The following is a 25,419-nucleotide window of genomic DNA, read 5'->3' on the forward strand; positions in this document are numbered from 1 at the left end:
GTCACGAGTTGTATCACTTGAGTGCCTCTCTGTGCTGTCCAGACCTTCACCCGGGAATCTTGCCTCTAGGTGTCTTGTCATTCAACCTTTACCCCTGTTGAGATAGACAGGACAACAGTGTATGATACCTCTCACTTGAGTCTCCCCAAGTCTTGTGTGTCTAAGGCCTCCATCAGCACCAGTATCCCTGGGCAATGGAGGGGATCACTTGACAGACTTAGTCCAGGATCCATCCTTCTAAGCGCTGACAGGAGTTGTTGGAACTGGACTAGGGACCACAACTGCCCTCAGGTTCCCTCTGTTTCCTCATCTAGCAAGATCCCATTCCTCAAGAAGGGGAGAGGGGATCTCAAAGGGAGAGAGTTCCTGGGAGCAGGGAGTTTTCTGAGGCCTGAAAAGAGTTATAAATAGAAGCTGTCTCCAGGGACGTTGTATTCCTGTCCCAGATGGAGTTATTGGGTCCCTCTCAGCTGTAGCTCCTACATCTTTGGCTGTCTCCACGTTATACCCAAGAAGACATCAAGTGATCCTAGAGTGAGTTTGACATCAATATGAATGGTTTCATCTCTTTCAAGCAACATACTTTTTTCCTCTACCATCACTATAGCAGCCTCAACACCTTCCTCAGTGGCCCTCAGACCTTTGACTTCTGCACAGCCTTCTTTTAAACTTGCTCATTAATTTCTTTAATCAAACTCCTCCAAAATCCTTACCATTCCCCAGAGTTTCTAGATTCCTCTGTCTTTTGTTTTACATGATACTTTCCTCTGACAGTTAGAAAACAAAAACCAAATGGGTAGTTTCAACATAGGAAGAGAATTCAGAACTTCATCACATAATTAAAATGACTATAAGAAAATAAAGACATATCCGCCTGGAGTTCTTGTCTCCAACCACTCTAGAATGTTCCTGATGATTCAAGTTCACAGCTTGCAAGAGGTAACACCATGATGCTATAACAGAACAAGCTTGCAGGACCCTTCTGAGCCTGGGGACACTGACTTAGTGATTGCCTTGGTGTTTAGGACAGGGTCCTGGTGGGGGCCACAGTCTTTGGGGACATTTGTGCTTAAAGCACCCTAGGCGGTGACACTGGTAACACACAGGTTTCTTTTTTCCTTGATCCGTATCCTCTCCATGGCAGTTACTTTGAGCAGCAATCATGTCTCTGTTCATTTTATCCTTTCCTTGTTGGACCTCTTGATTGCTATTATAATATGTCGTGGTGCCCTCCCGCATTAGATCTTCCAGGGTCACTGATTTACCCAGTTCCACCATAGCTTCTAGAGCTCACTGTGAATATTGGGGGCAAGACTGCATCAGGAATTTATCTTTGATCAATACCATCCCTGCCAGTGAGTCAGGATGGACAGTGATGTGCTTTACCATGGCATCCCTCAGGTGTTGTAGGAACCCAGAGGACAGGTTTTTCCTGCTGGTTGGCCTGACTCAACTTAGCACAATTGACAGGCTTCACTCTGGCCTCTCTTAGTGCCTCTTGAATGCAATAAACAAAGTGCTTGCAGCACCATTATTCATAAGTCTGCAGGATCCCACCCTGGATCAACAAGAGAGCAGGCCTGTTTTCTATTCAAGTTATCTGCGTGTCTGCTCTCCTCATCGTTGGAAGTATAGAATGTATTCCCTGTCTTTATGGTGCTTCCTATAACCTTCCCCTCTCAGCTTGATTTAGAGTCTCCCTTCAAATCAGGGTGATATCCTCCCAGCTGAGCTAGAGCACTGCACAGAGGCACTCAAAGCCCCAAACATATCTATTAAGGGCATTCGTGTAGCTCCCTAAGTTTTGCTTCACTTCACTCAATGCAGAGAAATTAAAGGGAAAGTGTATGACCCATCTGGCTAGTGCGGGCCTCAGAGGGAGCAATTGTTTTCTTGGGGCCAAAGGTGCAGTACAGATCCCATATAAGTGTGAGCTAAAGGAAGATTTTCTGGATAGTTTGGTTTCTCACTCACTCAAAGTTTACCTTCCTTGGGTCTGCTCTACTGGCCCATCCCTACCCTGACAGGAGCCTGCGGTAGTTGCCTCTAAGACGCCCCTTGTCAGATCTATAGAACATTGGCACTGAGGGGAAAGAAATCAAAAGCTACAAGACTGAAATATCTGAAATGGTAACAGTGGAAATAACAAAACAGATTAGTAAGATGATTGGCAAACTCAAAGCAATGACAATTAAAGGGATAATGATCCTAATAAAACAAATTTTAGTGAGTCTAGAGAAGATACTAATAAAAAATGGAGGAGCTAATGAAGGACGTGCATATCTCAAATTCACAAAATAGAAAAGAACTGATGTCCATAAAACAGTTTTAAACAGAAAGGCAGGAAATTAAAAATGCTACTGAAAGTATACCTAAGAAAACTGACCGATACAAGGACGGAGTATTAGATCTAGAGACACTACTGTGGTTGATAATCAACTAATGAGAGACACCTTACATACAGCAAGGGTACATCAAAAATTGATCCAACATGGGCTGGGGATTTAGCTCAGTGGTTTTGCTGCCTGCTGCGCAAGCGCAAGGACCCAAGTTCAATCCCTGGTACCAAAAAAATTGATCCAACAGCTTCTAGATGATGCAAAGAAAACTCATCTAAGATTAACTGGAATCAATGAAAACTAATAAGGCAGCAAAAATGGCATGAAAACCCTGTTCACAGAAATAATAGTAGAAACCTTTCCAAGCATGGAAAAAGAATCTGACATACAGATAAGTGAGGCATATAGAACCCCAAATAAGAGTGATCAGAAAAGAGCTATAGTAACACAAATAATAATCAAGATTCCAGATATTCAACACAAACACAGAATCTTACAAGCTGTTCATGAAAAGAAACAAATCACCTACAAAGGCAAACCCAACAGAATAACAGCAGACTTCTCAACTTTACAAACCCTTAAATTAAGGAGAGCTTGGAGTCAAGTGTTTCAAGCCCTAAAAGAAAACAACTTCCAACTCATTTATCCTGCAAAATTATATTTCAAATTGGATGAAGAAATAAGATACTTTCATGATAAAGAACACCTGGAGAAACTCATGACCACAAAATCAGCACTCCAAAAAATTCCCTTTTCCTAGAAAGAGATAACGATGGTAACAATGACTAAAAGGAATGAATCTATAAGGCAAGGAGAGGAATTAAATAGAAGGGAAAGAAAGAGAACCAACAGCAGGAAAATTAAATGACAAAGATAAATCAAAACGTATCAATTATAACCATCAATGTGGACAGTGTCATCTCACCAAGAAAAAGACACAGATTAGTAGAATGGATCAAAAAACTAAATCCAACAACATTCTGCATGTACTGTACTGGGAATCAAACTTGGGACCTTGCCCTGGTGAAGCAAGTGCCAGAACCACTGAACTAAATTCCTGGCCCTGAAAACGTAACTTTAAAAAGATCAACAAAGAAAAGCCCAGGTCCTGATGGACTCACTGCTGAATTCTCCTAAAACTTTAAAGGTTTAATGCTAGAACTCCTCAAACACTTTAATGAAGTCAAATGGGAAGGAATAATTCCAGTCATTCCTGGAAGCAAGAATTACCTTGATTTAAAAAACAGAAAAGGACACAGCCTAAAAGGAGAAACACAGGCCAACCCTCCTAGTGAACATAGATGCAAATATCCTCAATAAAATATCCTCAGTGCTTGCTTCCAAAGCACATATACCAAAATTAGAATGATACAGAGAGTATTAGCATGGCTCCTACAGGAGAATGACAGGCGAATTTGTGCAGCATTTCATATTTTTAATAAGATACTGGCAACCAGAATGCAGCAACACATTTAAAAAAATTACACACCATGACAAAGTAGGATTCATCCTAGAGGTGGTTCAAGCATACACAAATCAATAAATGAAATATATCATACTGATAGAAGCAAGGACAAAAGCTACATGATCATCTCAACAGACAGAAAAGCACTTAACAAAATCCAACAACCATTTGGGATAATAACCCTAAAAGAATTGGAATAGAAAGACTTTAACTCTATCTGACAAAAGCCATCTATGACAAACCAATAGCCAGCATCATACTAAAGGGTCAAAAACCAAAACTTTCACTCTAAAATCAGGAAAAAGACAAAGACGGCTGTCGGGAGCAATGCTACATAATTTTAGGGAAAAATCATTTGATTAGGCCTAGTTCTCCTGCCTACAGCCCACCTATGGCATTTCGAGACATAATTCCATTTTGGCCTCGGGTCACAACTGAGACCTCAATGATCTGGTGATGCTTTGATGCTCCAGGACAAGATTACAGCAGCTGAACACATCCTGGGAGGAACAAAATCTTTATCTACTCAGTTCCTCATTGTTCTTGGATTTTCACCCCCACCCCCCACCCCCAGTCATTTGTTACACTTTGTTTATCCTGCAAGTCCTTTGTTACATTTGTGTCTCCCGATGTCCTGAATAAAAGGTGCAGCAAGCTGGGGGTGGGGGGTGTGGCTTTCGTCTTTGCTGCCCAGAGCAGCACTTATCAGGCCCAAAGCTCAGCTACTTCTCCAAGTCTTATCTTGTCTACCTTTCTTGTGTAATAAGTTAATTCACCTTATGCTGCCATGGCTCTCAGGAGACTAGGACTCACTGCAGAGGTTCTAGTAACATCCCCTTTCCCTGCTCCCTACAGAGACGGCCACTGTCACCAATCCTGGTCAATGTAGCTCTGGAAAATCCCTTTAACAATCAGAAAAGGGGGGAAAATGAAAACAATATGGATAGGAAAGGGCGATGTTAAATTATCGTTATTTGCTGGTTATACACAAACAAGACCCCCAAATCTTCACCAAATGACTCAGCATAAATAAATAAATTTGATAACATAACAACATACAGTGACAACACTCAAATATAAATAGCATTCCTGTACAACAATAACAAACTCGCCAAGAGAGAAATTAGAAAAACACACTTCATAATACCATCAAGAAAAATGAAATATGTAAGAATTAACCTAACCAAGGAGGTGAAAGATCTCTACAGTGAAAATTATAGAACTCTGAAAAAGGAGATTGAAGAGGATACCAGAAAACAGAATGATATCTCCTGCTCCTAGATTAGTAGAACCAATATAATCAAAATGGCCATACTTTAAAAACTGTTATACAGGTTTCATGCATTCCAAATAAAAATTCCAATGACATTTGTCACAGAACAAGAGGAAAAAATCCTAAAATTCATATGGAAACAAAAGAGACCTAGACTAGCAAAAGGAATTCTCAGCAACAAGGATAAGGCAACAGGCATCACAACCCTGGACTTCACCTTATAATATACATCTACAGTGATTTAAAAAGATAACATGATATTGGTAAAAAAACAACAACACAACTTTGGATCAACTCCAGACACACACAAGTACCTTTTCATTGACAAAAGGGGCTGAACATAGTGGGAGAAAATATAGCCTCATTAACAAATGGTGCTATGGAAATTGGCTTTCAATATGCCAAAGACTGAACTTAGACCCATATCTCTCACTATGTAATAAACTAGAACTGAAATGGATCAAATATCTTCTAAATATTAAAACAGAAACTCTTAATCTGCTGGAAGTTAGAATAGGTAAAATTTTGAAAACATAGGTTGAGGCAAAGACTTTCTGAATAAAATCCTCATTGCACATGAAGTATTACAGAGAATCACTGAGTAGGATGGCTTTTCACAGCAAAGGAAACTACCAACAGAGTGAAGAGACAACATACACAATGGGAACAAATTTTTGCCACCTACTCCTCAGAAGGAGAGTTAATATCTACAATGTATAAAGACAAAGAAATTGGACCCTCCAAATTTAAGACCCAATCAGAAAATGGGCATCTGAAATGAATAAACACTTCTCAGAGGAAGAAGTAAAATAGCCAATAAGTACATGAAAAAAATGCTCAACATCATTGGCCATTCAAGGAATGCAAATTAAAACAACACCAATATTCTATCTCACACTAGAAAGAGTATCTATCTAGAAGGAATCGATAAACAAAGGCTGGTGACGCTGTGTAGAAAAAGGAAACTGCTCCATTGTTTGTGGGAGTGCAAATTGGTATAACCATTATAGAAATCAATATGGAGAGTCCTTGGGTCGGGGATTTAGCTCGGTTCTGGCACCTGCCTAGCCAGCGTAAGGTCCCGAGTTCAATCCCCGGTACCAAAAAGAAAAAGGAAATACGGAGAGTCCTCAAAAAAAATAAAGATAGAGGTTCCATTTGCCTCTGCTACTCATCTTCTAGGTATCTTCATGAAAAAATTAAACTCACAATGACATGATATATGGATACATGTTTAGAGCAGCATAATTTATGATAGCCAAATCTTGGAAACAGTCTATATGATCCTCAACAGATGAATGTGTATAAAAGTGATGCTTATATACAGTGGGGTTTTACTCTGCCATAAAGGTTAAACTTCAGGCACTTTTAGGTAAATGGATGTACCTCTAGACTATAATCTTTATTTTGTTTTGTTTTTGGTACATGTTTGCCATATAGAGTAATCACACTCATCATAGAGAATTTGTGTCTATACATAATATATCTTAATTCTTCATTTTTCCCATTCCCCTCCCCTCCCTTCAACCCTTCCTTTCCTCCTCATTTACAAAGGTTTGTTTCCATTTTTTCCTTATTCTCTTTTTTATACCATTCCCCTTCTTTCCCATTCCCCACTGCCTCCCTTGTTCCCCTTCCCATGTGAACATGTTCTTCCTACTTCCCCATATCTATCCTCCATTTTGTTCTTTCTTTACCCTTTGGGTCCACATACAAGAGAAACAATGTGATATTTAAACATGTGGGCTCAGGCCGGGAATTTAGCTTGGTGCCACTGTGCTTACCTCCCAAACACAAGGTCCTGAGTTTGATCACTGGAATGAAAATAAATAAATAAATAAATAAATAAATAAATAAACAAAGTTGTGGGCTCAATTTATTGTACAGTTATGAACAAAAGTGTAGTACCTGGTTAATTTCAGGTAGGTTCAATGTCAATTGTATACGTTTGAGTTACATAATGATTATATTCATTGTGGGGAGTTGACAAATGTACATAATGTGTCATAGTTGCTTTTTTCATTACCTCCCTGTCCCATTCTTCCACCCTCTCTCCATCTCTTCAGAGCCTGTGACAGTTAACTGGTTGTGTCAGTAGGAAATGTCCAACTGCCTAACAAAATTGGCTCAGCTTAGTTCTAGGTGCGGAAGACTCAGCCTAGGGAGAATTGTTTTCAGGATGGTACAAAAGGGATATGAAGAAGGAAGGGATTCCTTTTGCTTCTTCAGAGCTGTTCCAGTCTTCCCCTTCCCCTTGGACATCATCTCCTGATTTCCAGCACAAAATCTTCAGCTTCCAGCACCAACCCCTCAGCCTTCTAGTGCAGTCCCTTCAATCTTCCATCACAGACCCCAAGGAGGCCAAAGGCCTCCTGATATAGACTCATACGGGGCACTACAGTGAGCTCCAGGCCTTCGAATGGATCCTTGTCATCCCCAGTGTGTAGACAGACCTTTAGCAGTGTTCCACACCTAACTCTACAGGCAGCCATTATAAGCCAATCTTCTACATTCTTATGTATTTGTATATCTTGTATTAAATCTTTTTGTCGAAGTAACTGATACAGTGTCATACTATAACAATTATAGTTAGTTTGCAGAAAAGTGACTGGAAATGTTAGAAATATCAATCTGATGTAACAAAACATCATGAGGGAAGCAACACAAAAAACAGATTTTCTCAGTTCTGGAGACTGAAAAAGAGGGCAAGATATGAGTGCTGTCTAACTTGGGTTCCACTGAAATTTATCCTCTTGTAGATAAATGTTTCTCTCCCTCTCGCTCTCTCTCTCTCTCTCTCTCTCTCCTTTTTCTTCTTTTCCTCCTCCTCCTTCTCTTCTTCCTCCTCCTCTCCACTTTCCTTTCCACTAGCCAAGCAGGTAATACAACTACAAGGAAACACAGCTATGTGACTAGCTAAAAGTCTATTTATATTTGAAGGTGTTATATCATATCTAAGTAGTTGGTCAAAACTTCAACATGAGATATGAGAACATTTATTCCATTCAGCACAAAGTCAGAAACAAGCAGAAAAAATATTATCAAAGGGGTTTTCAGATCATGCTACCCAGATATGATTCTATTACCTGTTAATAAAGAAGCTATAGCAGAGGACAGAGGTATAATTTTATTTTTTAATTAATTAAGTTGATTGGTACATTTTAAGTACACCTAATGGTCACATTCATCATAAGGAATTTGTAGCTGTACATGATATATCTTGATTCTTATATTTTCCAATTCCCTTATCCTCCCTTTAATCCCTCTTCCTCTCATTTAGGAAAGCTTTGTTTCCATTTTATCTTTCTTTTCTCATCTTTTTTCCATTCCCTTCCTTCCTTTCTCCTGCCCGCCTCCCTAGTTACCCTAACCATTTAACATTTTCTTCCTATTTCATAATATCTATTATACATTTTGGTCTTCATTTAAACTTTCAATGAAACAATGTGGTATTTAGAGATATGTGTACCATTTATTTCACTTAAGAGTATGGTCTCAAGGTGCATTCATTTAGCTATAAATGTCTCGAATTTATCTTTCTTTATGGCTGACTAGTACTACATTGTATATTTTTGTTTTGGTACCTGGGATTGAACTCAGGACTTTGATCCACTGTATATTTTTTAAAAACACATCTGTGAGTGTTTATGCCCAAAGCAGGCTGTGAGCAGTGCAGGCTCTAAAGAATTAACCCCACAATTGGCTTGTTCTGAGAAGTGAGTCCTGCCAAAGCCTACATGCCAAGGTTGGAGTAACTCTCAAATTCTGTTCCCACAATTAAAACCTTCTTAGCTAGAAGGATAAAGTTATTTCTAACTACAACTCTATATTTTGCCTGTTGTTCCTAATTCAAGAATGCTTTGGTTTTTCCTTTACAAGCCTTGCCTGCATCAGTAATGTGTCTATATCAACTACATGTTCCCTCATGTAGCACCTTTACCCCAATCTGCCCGTAATGTCATCAATAAATAGCAGTGGCTTAAACTGCCCAGGGTCTTTGCTGGTTGCTCAGCACTGGCCATCCTGGCTCCCCAGTTTCTCTGTCTCTTAATTGTGTCTTTGAGTTTTTCTTTTAACATTGTGTCATAGGACTGAGCAGATTGGAATCCACTGCAGGGTGCTCTGATACACATCTTTATCCATTCATCTGTTGATGGGCATTTGGGTTGTTTCAAAGATTTAGCTATTACAAACTGTGCCACTATAAACATAGATGTGCATATATCACTGTGGTATGGTGCTTTTAATTCTTGAATTAGGAACAGAATAGACAAAATATATGGTTGTAATTAGAAAATTGTCCTTGTAGGTAAGAAGGTTTTAGTTGTGGAAATGGAATTTGAGTGCAAGTTACTCTGACCTCACCAGGTAGGCTTTAGCCAGACTCACTTCAATAAACAAGCCAATTGTGGGGTTAACTCTTTACAGTCTGAACTGCTTACAGCCTGCTTTGGACATAATCAATATTGCAGTCTCCCACAAGTGTGGTATGTGATCCCCCATTACAATTTGTCTATTTGTGACAGTGGGGTATTGAGGTCCCCCATTACAATTGTATTAGTGCTTATTTGATTTTTTCATGTCCATTAATATTTGTTTTATATGGATGCATGTGCTGGTATTTGGTGTATATATATTTATGATTGTTATCTATTTCTCTTGGAATGTTCCCTTTACAAGGATGCAGTGACATACTTTGTCTCTCTTAGTAAGTGTTGGCTTGAAATCCACTTTGTCTCCAAATAGAATGGCTATCCCTGCTTTTTTTTTTTTTTTTTTGGTACCAGAGATCGAACTCGGGTCCTTGCGCTTGCGAAGCAGGCGTCGGAACCACTGAGCTAAATCCCTGGCCCAATCCCTGCTTTTTTTGAGGTTCCTGTCACATGGAGTTTGTTTTCCATCCTTTGAATTTCAGTCTATGAATTTCTTTTTGAATTAAATACATTTCTTGTATGTAGCATATTGGATCTTTCTTCTTTATCCATTCTGCCAGTCTCCTTCTTTTTATTGGTGAATTAAGACAATTAACATTGATGGTTATAACTTATATGTACTGACTTAACATTACCATGTTATTTTTCTGTTTTGGCTCCCTTTTATCACTCCTCTGTTTAATTTCTTGCCTTGCCTGGTAGATTCATTCTGTTGGAGTTCATGGAGTTGTAGTGCTCATTAACTCTTTCTAGAATATCCTTCAGAATATTTTGGAGTGCTGGTTTTGTGATCATAAATTTCTTTTTTTGTGGTCATAAATTTCATCAGGTATTCTTTGTCAAGGAAGTATCTTATTTCTACATCAATTTTGAAAGATAGTTTTACAGGATACACCAATTTGGATTGGATATTGTTTTCCTTTAGGGCTTGAAATACTTCACTCCAAGCTATCCTTGTCTTAAGTGTTTGTGTTGAGAAGTCTGGTGTGATTGTGATGGGCTTTCCTTTATAGATGATTTGTTTCTTTTCTCTAAAAACTTTTAATATTCTGTTCTTGAGTTGGATTTCTAGAATCATGATTATTATATGCCTGCATGTAGTTCTTTTGATCATGGCTAATTGGATATAGGGCTCACTTATCTGAATGTCAAACTCTTTTTCCATGTTTGGGAAGCTTTCTGCCATTACTTCTGAGAACAGGTTTTTTCTTAATGTCATTTACACTATCTCTTGCTTTTTCATTGACTCAATCAATCTTATGTTATTCTTCTTTGCATCATCTAGCAGCTTTTGGGAAATCTTTTCATGATTGCTAACTGCAATTCTATCTTCTATATCTGATATTGTGTCCTCACAGTGGTTCATTCTGGTATGTATACTTTGACATTTCAGGGGGGGTTTTTGTGGGGTTTTTTTGGTACTGGGGATCGAACTCAGAACCTTGCACTTTCGAAGCAGGCAGCGGAACCACTGAGCTAAATCCCCAGCCCTGCTTTGTATATTTTGGATGGAATTTTTGTTCTTCTGGATATTTGTTTGAATCTGTTTCATGGATTCCATTTCTTTCCTATGCTGGACATTCATGATTTCCATCATTTTCCTAAGCTCCTCTGTTTTTTTAATCTCTATCTTCTCTAGAGTCACTAATTGTGTCTTTCATTATGGTTATGATCTCTGTAGTTGTCTGAGAAATTATTTCTGATTTGATTTTTTTTTTAGAGCCTCTTTCATCTGCTTTGTTACTTCTGCTGTTACCATTTCAGAGAGTCCAGGTAAGTGACTTTCAGATTGTTCCACCTCATTGCCCCCTGGGTTTTCCTTTGGTGAGCTGGAAGTCTGGGGTTGCATCTTGTTTAAGGGTTTTCTCATTCTCTACTTTTTTGTTTTGGTTTATTTTTTAGTTTAATTCCTGGTTCCATGCTTGTAGATTACCTACAGAATCTTTATTGCTAGTATTTAAAGCCCCTAGGAAATGACTACTTCTCAGAGGTTTCTTCCAGGTGTAACTGGTTTTGGGGTTTTGAGGCTGTTGCAAGATCCTACCTCTTCAATTTATTGGGGATATGAAGTTGCTGCTTACTTGGCCTAGCCCCTGATTCTTTGGCACTGGCCTATAGTTCCCAGTCTCGGTATACCAGGAAGAACAACTGATCAGAACAATTATGTCAACTTGGCTAAAGTAGTACAATCAGTGATAACGATAGCATCAAACAGCATAGAGAATGACAAACTGGTAACTATTAATTTGCCACCTTTAGGTGCATGAACTTGACTTGTGGTTATATAAAAATCTAAAACAAACCAGAAATATTTGCAGTAAATAAGCCCTCAATATGGTGCTTTTACCCTCAGGGGAGCAAATTTAAGAGGAGTTATGGGGGAAAATAGAGAAATAGGAGGAGAGGAAGAAATTAGAAGCAAGGCTAGAGGATAAAGGAAGATCAGGCAAACTTTGGGAAACTGGTGAAGAAGACAGGAGGGAAAGAGAAAAATAAAAACAAGAACAGAAAAAAACAACAATAAAAAACTAGAAACCATGTTCACACTCATATATAAACAAGAATGAGCAATCATCTTCCTGCAGCCTCTTCCGCTTGCCTGCAACGGCGCTTAGGACTACTGCGGTGGGTCTGGGCGCTGGGAAGTCGTCCAAGATGATTAAAAAATTCGACAAGAAGGACGAGGAGTCTGGTACGCGCGGGGCTTCTGTCGCCCACCCTCAGCGGCGGGTGCCCCCTTCCTTCGCCCGCCGCAACCTGCTTTCCTGGACTGCTGGGCTGGGGGCGTGGGCGCTCCAGCCGGGGGGGGGGGGGCTGCCGTAGCCCCTCCCCGGAGCGCCGGGGCCTCCCTTTGGGCCGCGCGCTCTCGCCCCGCTGCCCGGCTGCGAGCTCCCACTCGGGCGCGAGCTGCACCGCCTCCGGCTGCTCGGTGACCCCGCCCCCGCCCCTCCCGTCCTTCCCGCCCTCGCCCTTGGCTGAGCCACTCTGAACTGCCCTTCCGCCGGGTCTGCAGCCGCTTTGGTACACGGCTGTGCCGGCCTCTGTAGCCCCGGGTACTGGTGATTTTAGGCCTCGAGTGCACACCCTCTTATCCGGGGCTGGGGTCCACGGAGTAGCGAGTGCGTATATATGGACGTGAAAGTGTCTTGTACCTTCTAGTCTTCCTGGTAGCCCTTGAATGTAACTCGTTCCCAGGGGCCAACTGTCCCATGGGACATAGCTCTTCGAATGCTCATACATCCAGAAGTGACTTTTGAGCGAGCAGATGAGGAAGATGCCAAGCCACCCCCAAAAGAAAAAGAATTCCCAATATTTGAAAGCTGCCAAGCATGGTAGAAGGTTAGGTAGTGGCTCCAATTCTTTCCACCATCTGGAGAAGAGTGCCGTCTTACAGGAGGCTCATATATTCAGTGAAACTCCCATCAGTCCAAGAAGATGTTTGCATATTCTTACAAAGATTCTCTACTTACTGAACCAGGGTGAACACTTTGGAACTGTGGAAGCTACGGAAGCCTTCTTTGCAATGACTCGATCGTTTCAATCTAATGATCAAACATTGAGGAGAATGTGCTACTTACAATCAAAGAAATGGCTGCCATCTCTGAGGATGTGATAATTGTCACAAGCAGTCTGACCAAGGACATGACTGGAAAGGAAGATGTGTTCCAGGGCCCAGAGATGAGGGCACTCTGCAGAATCACAGATGGAACAATGTTACAAGCCATTGAAAGATACATGAAGCAGGCCATTGTGGACAAAGTCTCCAGTGTATCCAGTAAAGCACTGGTATCTTCTTTACATATGATGAAGATAAGTTATTATGTGGTTAAACGCTGGATAAATGAAGCCTAAGAAGCTGCATCAAGTGACAGTATTATGGTCCCGTATTGGGAGTACTGTATCACCTTCGAAAGAATGATCGTCTTGCTGTTTCCAAGATGTTAAATAAGTTTACTAAATCTGGTCTCAAATCACAGCTTGCTTACTGTATGCTGATCCGAATTGCTAGTCGTTTACTAAAAGAAACTGAGGATGGCCATGAAAGTCCTCTCTTTGATTTCATTGAAAGCTGGTTGCGAAATAAACATGAAATGGTTATTTATGAAGCTGTGTCTGCTATTATCCATCTTCCTAACTGTACTGCAAGAGAGTTGGCACCTGCAGTCTCAGTTCTTCAACTTTTCTGTAGCTCTCCTAAACCAGCCTTGAGATATGCAGCTGTGAGGACCTCGAACAAGGTGGCAATGAAGCACCTTTCTGCTGTTACTGCCTGCAATCTGGACTTACAAAACTTAATCACAGATTCAAACAGAAGTATTGCAACCCTTGCCATTACCACACTGCTTAAAACAGGAAGTGAGAGCAGTGTAGATAGGCTTATGAAGCAGATATCTTCTTTTGTGTCTGAAATTTCAGATGAGTTCAAGGTGGTGGTTGTACAGGTAATTAGTGCTCTCTGTCAGAAGTATCCTTGGAAGCAGTGTCATGATGACTTTCCTCTTCAACATGCTCTGAGATGATGGAGGCTTTGAATACAAGTGGGCCATTGTGGACTGCATAATCACCATTGTAGAAGAAAACCCAGACAGTAAAGAAGCAGGTCTAGCCCACCTTTGTGAATTTGAGGATTGGGAACACACTGTTTTGGCAACTAAGATTCTACACTTGTTGGGCAAAGAGGGTCCCAGAACACCTGTCCCCTCTAAATAAATCCGCTTCATTTTTAATTGGGTTGTCCTAGAGAATGAGGCCATCAGAGCTGCTGCTGTGAGTGCTCTCGCTAAATTTGGGGCTCAGAGTGAGAGTCTTCTCCCAAGCATCCTTGTACTGTTACAAAGGTGTATGATGGGTACTGATGATGAAGTATGGGACAGAGCTACCTTCTATCTGAATGTGCTACAGCAGAGGCAGATGGCACTGAATGCTACGTATATTTTCAATGATCTGACAGTCTCTGTACCAGGAATGGAAAAGGCCTTACACCAGTATACATTGGAACCTTCAGAAAAGCCCTTTGACCTGAAATCAATTCCACTTGCTATGGCTCCTGTCTTTGAACAGAAAGCAGAACTCACACTTGTGGCTCCCAAGCCTGAAAAGTTGGCTCCTTCTAAGCAAGACATTTTCCAAGAACAATTGGCTGCCCTTCCCGAGTTTATGAACCTAGGACCCTTGTTCAAGTCTTCGGAGCCTGTTCAATTGACGGAAGCAGAAACAGAATATTTTGTTAGATGTATCAAGCACATGTTTACTAATCATATTGTGTTCCAATTCAACTGTACCAATACTCTCAATGACCAGTTACAGGAGAAAGTGACGGTGCAGATGGAACCATCAGATTCCTTTGAGGTGCTGTGTTGTATCCCAGCCCCCAACCTCACTTACAATCAACCAGGAATATGTTACACTCTTGTTTGTTTGCCTGATAAGGACCCTACAGCAGTTGCAGGCTCCTTTAGCTGCACCATGAATTTACAGTCCAGGACTGTGACCCTAACACTGGAGTACCAGATGAGGATGGGTATGATGATAAGTATGTGCTGGAAGATCTTGAAGTTAGTGTGTCTGACCACATTCAGAAGGTACTGAAGCCTAATTTTTCTGCTGCTTGGGAAGAGCTGGGAGATACCTTTGAGAAAGAAGAGACCTTTGCCCTTAGGTCTACCAAAACACTTGAAGAAGCTGTCAACAACATCATCACATTTCTGGGCATGCAACCATGTGAGAGGTCAGATAAAGTACCTGAAAACAAGAATTCCCATTCGCTCTGTCTAGCAGGTGTATACAGAGGTGGCTATGATTTATTGGTGAGGTCCAGGCTGGCCTTAGCAGATGGTGTGACCATGCAGGTGACTGTCAGAAGCAAAGAGAGAACACCTGTAGATGTTATCTTGGCTTCTGTTGGATAAGTTCATATGAGGAAGATGACACACTTCACTGTCAGTGAGCTTTTAGGCTAGTGGCATGAATTCCCCAGAATCACACTCCTAAAGCTTAATGACTTTGGAGAAGCAAATTAAATGTTTGGCCCTAAGTCAACAGATCAAGCAAACGTCTGGCCTTGTGCATGGGTTTTGGTGTTTCATGGTTTGGTTTCGTTTTTCCTTATTTTTCTCATTTGGTCAGCTTTGGTATGACAGTGCAGCTTTGGGTCATCTTGAAAATCAAATACTATCCTATACTCCAGCTGCTTAACTTCCAACATTCTTTTATTTAATGTGTGAAAGCTCCTGACAATGTTGGAAAATTTTATCCCAGAGGGTGGGGGGAGCCAGAATCCACTTTTGTCACAATTCATTTTTATTAATAGAAAATAAACACTTATTCCAATTAAAAAAAAAAGAATGAGCAATTAAGAAAAAACAAAACAAAAACAAGAGAGAAAATTTTTAATAAGAAAATAAGAAAATAAGAAAAATATGTCCACTTCAAGGTGTGTGTCTGCTGTCACTGGCAGGTAAAGTGGGCAGCATATAGATCTGAGTTGAATAATCCCAGTAATCAAATAGGGTAGTAGATAATCCCAGCAAGCCTGCATTTTTAGTCCCACTGAAGTTGAGGCTGATTTCTGGCTGTGAGCTTGGAACTGGACCTATGGAGCCTGCAGCAGTCTGTAGACCACCCCCCCCACCCCCATCCCCGCCACTGTCTCAAACTGGGCTCCCTGACCTCCTGCTGATTTGAACTCTGACACTGACACCGGAAGCCACTAGATGGAGCGGGCCCACAACTGTTATGAGTTCTGAGCTCAGTTGGCTCCTCTCCAAGATGACTACCAGCTGATCCCTCTCTCCTGTGGAATGTCCAAACCCCAACTCAGCAACCCCTGTAGTCTGCTGCATCCAACACTCCACTTCACTGGTGTATTTCTCCATGAAGGTCTCTGAGGTCTCCAATAGTCATGCTTCTTATGTAGGTTCAAGCCTTTCTTCCCACACATCAAGTCTGGGCTCAGGGAGAAGCCACCTCCTTCTTTGTTGGAGACTATCTCTTCGCTCCCTAGATGGGATTCAGCTCTCACTTCAGATCCTTTCTGGGTCCCAGAGACTCACTTCCCTCCTTCTTCTCTTCCTCATGTTGCTTTATTCCAGTGCCTGGACACCAAACCTGGGAGAGGTCCTCTCTCTGCTGCTCACCACTATACTATCTTCCCAGACAGTCCCAGAGGTATAATTTTATAAAGTTGGGAGAAAAAAGGACTGATGGTCCAGTATACTTTCAGGAAGAATCAAACATTGATATATACATACCAAATGGTAAATCGAAACAAAAAGAATAACTTATCAAAATAATGACATTGACAGAGCAACAAAAATATTAAAAACAAAAACGAAATGCTGGATTTTGTCATATGCCTGTTCAGCATCTATTGAGATAATCATGCAATTTTTTCATGTTTCTGTTTATATGGTATAATAAATTTATTGATTTGTGTATGTTGCACTATCCCTACATCACTGGCATGAAGCCAAACTTGTTATGGTGTATGATTTTTTCACTGAGTTGCTGCATTGTTTGCCAGCATCTTGGTGAGAAATTTGGCAACTATGTTCATTACAGAGATTGCCCTGTAGTTCTCTTTTTTGCGTGGATCCCTTCCTGGTTTTGGAATCAGGCTAAGACTTGCTTCCAGGAATCACACATGGAATACTGCTTCCATTTTGATTTCAAAAAATTTGAAGAGGGCCAGGGATTTAGCTCAGTGGCTCCGCCGCCTGCCTGCCAAGTGCAAGGTCCCGAGTTCAATCCCCAGTACCAAAAAAAAAAAAGAATTTGAAGGATTTCGACATTAGATCTCTAAAGTTCTTGTACCATTCAGTAGTGAATCAGTCAGGACCCAGGCTTTAATTTCTTGGCTGTTTTTCAATGACTTCTTCAATTACTTTTACTGGTATTAGGTTATTTAGGATATTTATATCTTCTTGTTTCAGCATTGATAGTTCATAGGGATGTATGAATGTGTCCATTTCTTCTGAAATTTCCATTTTGTTGGAGTACAGGTTCTAGAAGTGTTTACCAATTGTCTGGATTTCAGCAGAAATCACCTTGTTCATCTCTAGTTGCATGAACTAAGGTCTTCCTTTTTATTTTGGTAATATTGGCTAAAGGAGATGATCTTATATTTTGATTTTTTTATTAGTCTCAATTTTAGTAATTTCTGATCAGATGATTATAGTTTCATTCTTGGTACTTGATTTGGCTTTGGATTTTTCTTGTTTTTCTTGGGTATTAAGGGTCATCATTGGGTAATTAATGTGGGCTCACTCTGTTTTTTCTGATGTGGGCACTTACAGCCATAATCTGTTCAGCCTGTCTGTTATATTCTTTCCATTAGAATTTTGGCATCTTTGACCTTATTGTCTCTTTCTAAGCTGCATGATCATGTTCAGCACTTCTGAAATTCCTTTTTTTAACATGCAAACATGTGTCCATCACCATGGCAGAAATGATTATTATGAAGTTTGTGGGTTAGGTGGTCACCCGTGCTCTCTGTGCTTGACTTTCATTGTCAGATGAAAGGAAAAATTTGAGAAAACAGACACAATGTTGAACTGCAAAAATTATGGTGGAAAATAAATGTGTTCAGTATAAAATAACTTCTAATTGCAATATTGCATAGCAGCATCCACTATGCAAATTACTGGTGATAGAAAGAATTAGAAATGAGCTGCAGTAAAATTAACCACATATTCAAAGGTGTAACAATTGATACTGTACTCCTGAATGTAGTATACTTCATGAATCATATAAGATAATATTTCATTTTAAAATAAATGATTTTTATGATATTGTCTACCTGATGTCTAATTTAATTGTCTAAATATTATTAGGTTAGGATGTTATACTGTCCCTCATATTGGGGATATTTTAGTATATGTGCTGCTGAAACAAGCACCATACTGGGGATATTGAATGAATTTGTCACTTATATTTTCACCTTAGCATGGAAATGTCAGAATGTTACCCTGCGGGGAATTGAGCAGCTAGTGTATTCATAAAGAAAACAACCCACAATATCTTACACAACACCACAGTGTTAGGAGGTGAGTAGGCAAGTATAAGTCAAAGACATCAGAGATGGCCCAACATCAACAGCTTGTATGAGTTTTGTGTGGCTGAAGGTATGTATACCACTTCTTCCATCATCATTTGTCTTTACTGATGATGACAAGAAGGCCATTGTATAACATCTCTAAAATTGGTAAAACAAAACACAACTGAATCTTAAAAATTGCTCAATTTCTTTTTTTACTAAACTGATTTGAGATTCTTAGGTTAAAAAAATGAATTCAAAGATTAAATGGCTTTCACACCATTAGGAACTAGAACACAACAGGCTGTTTCAATCCAAAGAATATAAATAATTCTTCCCAAACAAACTTCAACCTTGTCCAAAATTCCTTTGCAAATGTGTTTACTGAAAAGTCAAATCATCACTTATATTTCATACAGAGAATAATTACTGTAGTTAATTATATTTTTTTGAGAAAGATAAGGGCCTACTGGCAGTAGGGAACTTCCAACAGTATGTATTTTTTGTATGATGACTGATAGATTATCACCAAAATAAGTCATAGCAATATGGTCATGAAAACTAAAATTTCTATTTTGAAAACACCTATAATTTTACATATTATAATAATGGTCCTGATATAAAAAATAGGCAAAATTAAATATTACATATACAGTAACACCTAGATTTGCAAGCATAATTACTTCTATAAACCTGTTTGTAATTCAAAGCACCCATATATCAAGGCAAATTTTTCCATAAGAAATTATGGAAACTAAGATGATTCATTCCACAACCCAAAAATATTCATATGAAAATGATTACAATACTGTAATATAATACAAAATAATAAAGAAAATACAAAAAGGTAAAACAAGTTATCATGTGCACAGCTTTGAAAACATTTGTGGCTAATGTGAGGGAGACAACAGAGAGGAGGGTTATTGTATACAATGACTTTCAATATCATGAAAAGAATCACTGATAATTCTTGTCTCAACTGAATCTTTTCTTTTCATTCACATTTAACAAAGAACCTATCCAAATCACTTGGTTTTGCCTCCTTTTGAGAAATTCATGGAAATGTGATATTGCATTTTATTAAACAGATTCATTGCTCCCACTGCTACCACTCTTATTTGAGTAGTGTTTTCTACAATATTTTGCAGTTTCCCACATCATACACATCTCCCTAATCTCAAAGTTAGAGGTTCCTCCACCATTTTCTCCCCCTCCTCTGCAGATGAGATCTGTTCCACAACACCTTGTGGTTGTGAGATGATCACCCACAATCCCTCAGCAAGTAAGAGAGAGAACCCTTGGCTTACTTGAGAGCATATGTCACTTGCCATCAGGTACTATTCATATTGCAAGGCATCACTTGTTTATCAAGTTAAAATTTATTAGAAATGATTGTTTGTTTGACAGAATATTCACTGAACAAGTTACAATCCAAGCTTTTACTTCAACCTCTAATTACGTTGGGATATATACAGATACCATCTCAGAATATAGAACACATGAAATTTCCTAGTCTGCAAGTTATTTGAAAACATTTAAATTCTATGTAAACATATACAGAATTTTCTTTAAATATGCATTATAAGTATAAAATCCAATTTAAAACTCATTATAATAATGGAAAAATTGACAGTATGAGGCAAACCTTTAAATAGAAGTCAGTGGGAAGATGACAATTAACAAAAATTTGGTTTTAAGATGATGTTACACCATAATTATTAAAAACAAAACAAAGGAAACAAAAAATAACTTGCAAAAATATTGGGCTTGGGCTGGGGATTTAGCTCGGTGGCACCGTGCCTGCCTTGCAAGCACAAGGTCCTCAGTTTGATCACCAGTACAGAAAAAAATTTAAAAATATTGTGCCTACTGGAATATAAGAAATATAATTCAATTCACCTGTGTATCTAACCCGGTGCAAAGTAAATTTTCAAAAGTTAACACTTAATTTGTTTAAAATACAATATTAAACTTCTATAGTATAGATATTGCTTACAAGAACATGAAGAATTATGTGAGCACAATATTCATTCTTCCATGTGAACTTACATATATTTAATCCAAGGACCTAATTTAAGAGTGAGTTTACTGTTTATATTTAAGATATCTCATCTGATGTGAAGTTTCTGGGGAAATAATCAACATATTTTTATATGACTTACTTATATAGGTTATTAACTATGTGAAAAATTTTCAGGTTTTGAAATTAAGAGGTATAACTGACATTGTACATTCACAGGGACTTGATCCAATATGCATTCTTACATGTAAGACAACTCAAGACTTTCGTGCAACATTTCTATTAACTGTTTTCTCACTGTCCTGTGTTTATTTGTAATATAAATAACATCAAAATAGTTACAGATGTTCGCATGAAATATACATTGATACCAGTTTATGCACTATGCAGGCCCATGTTTTCATGAAAGGACATCTAAAAATGAAAACTTTTCACATTCTGTATTTATACTAATTTTCATTGAGAGTTTCTGTACATTTTCTGAGATGATGGGAATCACAATATGCTATCTCACCTTATCCACATAGGGTTTCCTTTAGTGTGAGTTCCTTAATGTATTTCAAGGTAAATAGAAGAATTGAGTGGTTTCTCACATTTGATTACATACAGCTTTGCTCCCATGTGAATTATTTTATGTAGTAGAATGTATTGAGATAAATAAAACATTTCCAGGGCTGGGGATTTAGTTCAGTGCTTCTGGCGCCTGCCTTGCAAGCGCAAGGTCCCGAGTATGATCCCCAGTACCAAAAAAAAAAAAAAATCCTTTGTATATGTTTGGGCCAGGGCTTTAGCTTAGTGGTTTCACCGCCTGCTGTGCAAGTGCAAGGACCAGAGTTCGAACCCCGGTACCAAAAAAAAATAAAATTCCCACGTTCCTCACATATGTTCAGATGCTGGTTAACTATGGATTCGTTCATATATGTAATTATACTTCTGTATACTGAAAGATTTTTTTCTTACATTGTTTAAAGAAAAAGGGCTTTTCTCCACTGTGAGTCCATTCATGATAGTACAAGGCATTTTATATATTCACACCTAATTTCCTGTTACTTTTTAAATATCTATGATGCTTACTGGAATAACTGAAATATTCTACACATTGCTTAGGGTGATTGCTATATATTGTTTAGTGTAATTGTTTTAATGTAAATGATCACACCAGCGTGAAAAAAATGCATTCTACTTGCTTCCAACCCTGCGCTTGAGTTTCTCCCCGGTTGGATGGTCTCAGGGGCACTAAGAAGAGACAATTCCTGGTTTCCTGGGAGGGCCTTGTTCTCCTTGGCAGAAGCTCAACTCCCAATTCCCGCCCTCTCTTCTCATTTTAGCAATGTTATGCTGAGAAGCCACAGAAAAGGGTATGGGCTTATTTTGCCAAAGAAAACACAGCAGTTACATCCTGTTTTGCAGAAACCATCAGTGTTTGGGAATGATTCTCATGATGATGAGACCTCCATGAGTGAAAGTGTTCAGAGGGAAGCTGCAAAGAAGCAGGCCATGAAACAGACCAAACTGGAGATGCAGAAGGCCCTTGCAGAAGACTCCACTGTGTACGAATATGACAGTATTTATGATAAGATGCAGAAAAAAAGAGAAAGTAATCCCAAATTACTTTTGGGAAAAGATCGAAAGTATATCCACAAAGATCTAAGTATATCTACAACTTACTAAACGCAGTTAAGATCAGAAAAAAGGAACAGGAAAAAAGAATGGAAAAAATACAGAGAGAATGAGAAACGGAGAAAGGAGAATTTGATGATAAAGAGGCATTTGCAGGGCCGGGGATTTAGCTCAGTGGTTTTGCCGCCTGTTGCGCAAGCACAAGGACCCCAGTTCGATCCCCAATACCAAAAATTTGTGACATCTGCTTATAAAAAAAAAAAGCTGCAAGAAAAAGCTGAAGAAGAAGAAAGAGAAAAAAGGGCTGCTGCACTAGAAGCACATTTGGATGTAACCAAGCAGAAAGATCTCAGTGGATTTTATAGGCACCTATTAAATCAAGCAGTTGGTGAAGGAGTACCAAAATGCAGCTTTCGTGAAGCCAGTTCTGGAATAAAGGAAGAGAAATCAAGAAGTCACTCAGATGAAGTAAATCAGAGAACAGAATACCACAGGAGAGATGTGTTTTCCAAACATGTGTGGTGGAGAAGAAAAACCGAGATGCAGACAGTGACTTTGATACTAAGAGCAGTGAAGACAATGACATGGAAGAAAAATAAAGTGAATTGCAGAAGGGAAAATGTCAGAGACCTCCAGGAATTATTCCAAGCATCTCAAGAATCATACCCACTCAAGATCATCTAGTGAAGAAAGAGAGCATAGCGCCAAACACCACACCAAAAGTTCCAAGTCCAGAGGGCACGAGAAAACGGAAGATCAGCACCAAGAGAGGCAATCAGAGACCAGGAAAACCATTATATTGACTATGACCACAGAAAAGTGAAGGGTTCTCATAAACCCAGAGAGGCCAATCATAGAAATTCCCACTGGAAGAGGCATGAACACAAAGATAAACCAAGGGGAGACCAGAGAGAAAGAAATGACAGAGAATGGAAAAGAGAGAAATATTCTTCAAAGGAACAAGAAAGAAACAATGAAATAATCATGACTGACACAGTAAGAGAGGTGGGGAGAAGGAAGAGAAGAGCAAAGAAAAGGAAGAAAACATGAAAGAAAAGAAGGAAAGGTATGAAAATAATGATACAGAGATGGGGAAAACAAGAAGTAAGTGTTTAGTCTTCCAGAAAGAAATCACAGAAAAGGCAGATCAAATTCTAGGGCAAAAGAAGAGTTTCTTGATCATGAAAGAACCAGCACAATGAGGAATATGGAAAAGAACAAAGAAAGAGACCAAGAGAAGCCCTCTGGTTCTGAAACATCACTGGGAGCAAAACACAGAGGAAAGACAAGACCAGGGCAAAGAACAGGAGAGACTACCAGAGGCAGTAAGTTCACGAAGAGGAATAATAAAGAAACTGTAATGTGAGCTAGAGACAGAAACTTGGCCAGGCAAATGGCATGGGCTAATGCAAAGACTTATATTGAGAAAGAAGATGATTAATGGCTGCCCCAACCGCAAGATCTATGGAAGCCCAGGACATTATGACTTCTAGGACTTGTTTTGTGAATGCATTGTGAAATGTGTTAACAGTAGTCGAGGGAGAGTATTTTAAAATGTATTTTCAAAATTTATTTTTTACTTAAGTCAAAAGTCAGTCCTTTAATCTGACTGTTTAACTGGAGATACGTATATATGTATGTATGTGCATATATAATATTTCTTTATCAGTACCATATTCTTGGTTGTATTCAAGAATCATAAGTGTGCAAAGCTGCGGAGACCGGCCCCGGTGAGACAAGACAAACAGCTTGAAGTTCCTGCGGCCTTCCCGGGCCATGCCCACGGCACGGTGAGGTCCGCTTAGCCGAGCGGGCGCCTCCAACGCTCAGTCTTGTCCCCCCACCTCTCGCCCGACCCCGCCACCCCCACCCCCCCCCCCCCGCCCCCGTACACCGCCAACCTTCTGGCTTTTCTGCTACCTGATCCCACACTACAGAGGCACAGGAGATTATAAAGACCCTTGTCCAGAGCTCCACAAGATAGAGCAGAAGTTAGTAACAGAAAGAGGGCTTCTCAGGCTTCTGGAAGAAAACTGAAGCTCAACAGAAAAGTAAAGAGAACCTGTACAATAAAGGTACATCAGACCACTGGTACTTGGTCTGCTGCTGGCTTGCTGAGACTCATTGACTTGTATATGCACAGGGATTCCTACGTTGCCTACTGTGACAACAGAGACATACCCTGAAGGAGGCCATAATTTCTATTGCTATTTGCAAAAAACAAAAAAAAATTTTTCTTATTTTTAATTCTTAATTTTTACTTTTTTTCTACTCTTCAAAGTTTTACTTTTCTTTCTTTTATCTTTTCTTTCTCTCTGTCTCATTCTCTCACTGTCCCACATTACCCCTCATCTCCCCATTTGTTCCTTTCTGCACTGAATTCGGATTTCTCCCTTACTGTTCTTTTCTTCTCTTTTTCCTTCTCTTGATTATCATTAGGTTTAAAGGAAGGTAAATTTGATATCTAGCCTCCTTGTTGCTGTTAGGTGATTCTATTCACATCTTTGTTCTTTCATTCTGCCATTTTTTCTTGCCTTTAACAACTTCTTAGAGGTTGTGTGATCTTTCTGTGTCTTCTAGCCTCACCGCTAATCTTACCTGTTCTTTCTACCTGTCCCTCCCTCCCCAACTCCTTTTAGCGCCCCACCCTGAAGGGGAAAGATGCTCATTATAAACTTATGATGCTCATTATAAACTTATGTTGGTTTGGTCCTTGGTTTTAATTTAACTCACATAGTTAAAAGTGACAGATTAATAACCACCACAAATTGTCATTTTCTAAGCTGTGCTTGATGCTATGGTATTGCTGACTATATCTTTTGGGCTAACATGTTGTGATTGATCTAATTAGTTTTCCTTCCTGGTATAAGAAAAATATAATAGCTCCAGAGTCATTAGAGTCTCAAAACCCAAACACAAGCCATATCTAGAAGACACCTCTGAAAAGCAATCATTCCACAAGGGTTTTAAACACAAGCAACAAAGATACCTACATTAAGCAATCTTGAAATATCAACCCAGGAATTAAATCAAAGACAGTACCAAAAACAAAAATGAGAAGACACTTAAGCAAGGCACAAACACAGGCTTCCACACCACAAAAAGGAAATTCTGGGGGAAATGAGGTGGAAAGGTCTGAAAAGCAACCACTTGGACACCCTGAACTGATAGCACAGGAAGTAACAAAGGAGATGCATGAGGCTCTAGAAAATTTCAAAACAGAAATAATCTCCCA

General features: G+C 39.4%; 1 non-coding gene and 2 pseudogenes across 2 annotated transcripts; all 3 read left to right on the top strand.

The window, feature by feature from the left end:
• The first annotated feature begins 3,669 nt into the window (after nucleotides 1–3,669).
• On the top strand, nucleotides 3,670–3,776 carry LOC147826260 (U6 spliceosomal RNA). The gene has a single exon (XR_015439665.1). It is a non-coding gene; the product is annotated as a U6 spliceosomal RNA (small nuclear RNA).
• Nucleotides 3,777–12,108: 8,332 nt separating this feature from the next.
• Nucleotides 12,109–15,506, top strand: LOC101723452 (coatomer subunit gamma-2-like; annotated as a pseudogene). Its single transcript, XR_015439403.1, has 2 exons — nucleotides 12,109–12,202; nucleotides 12,855–15,506. The product of XR_015439403.1 is annotated as a coatomer subunit gamma-2-like (transcript).
• Nucleotides 15,507–21,766: 6,260 nt separating this feature from the next.
• Nucleotides 21,767–23,625, top strand: LOC147826261 (nuclear speckle splicing regulatory protein 1-like; annotated as a pseudogene).
• Nucleotides 23,626–25,419: the final 1,794 nt, after the last annotated feature.

The sequence above is a fragment of the Heterocephalus glaber genome, unplaced genomic scaffold, assembly GCF_053883595.1.
Source record: "Heterocephalus glaber isolate CG9 unplaced genomic scaffold, H.glaber_assembly_v1.0 deba00001472, whole genome shotgun sequence".
In the NCBI taxonomy this organism is placed as follows: domain Eukaryota; kingdom Metazoa; phylum Chordata; class Mammalia; order Rodentia; family Bathyergidae; genus Heterocephalus; species Heterocephalus glaber.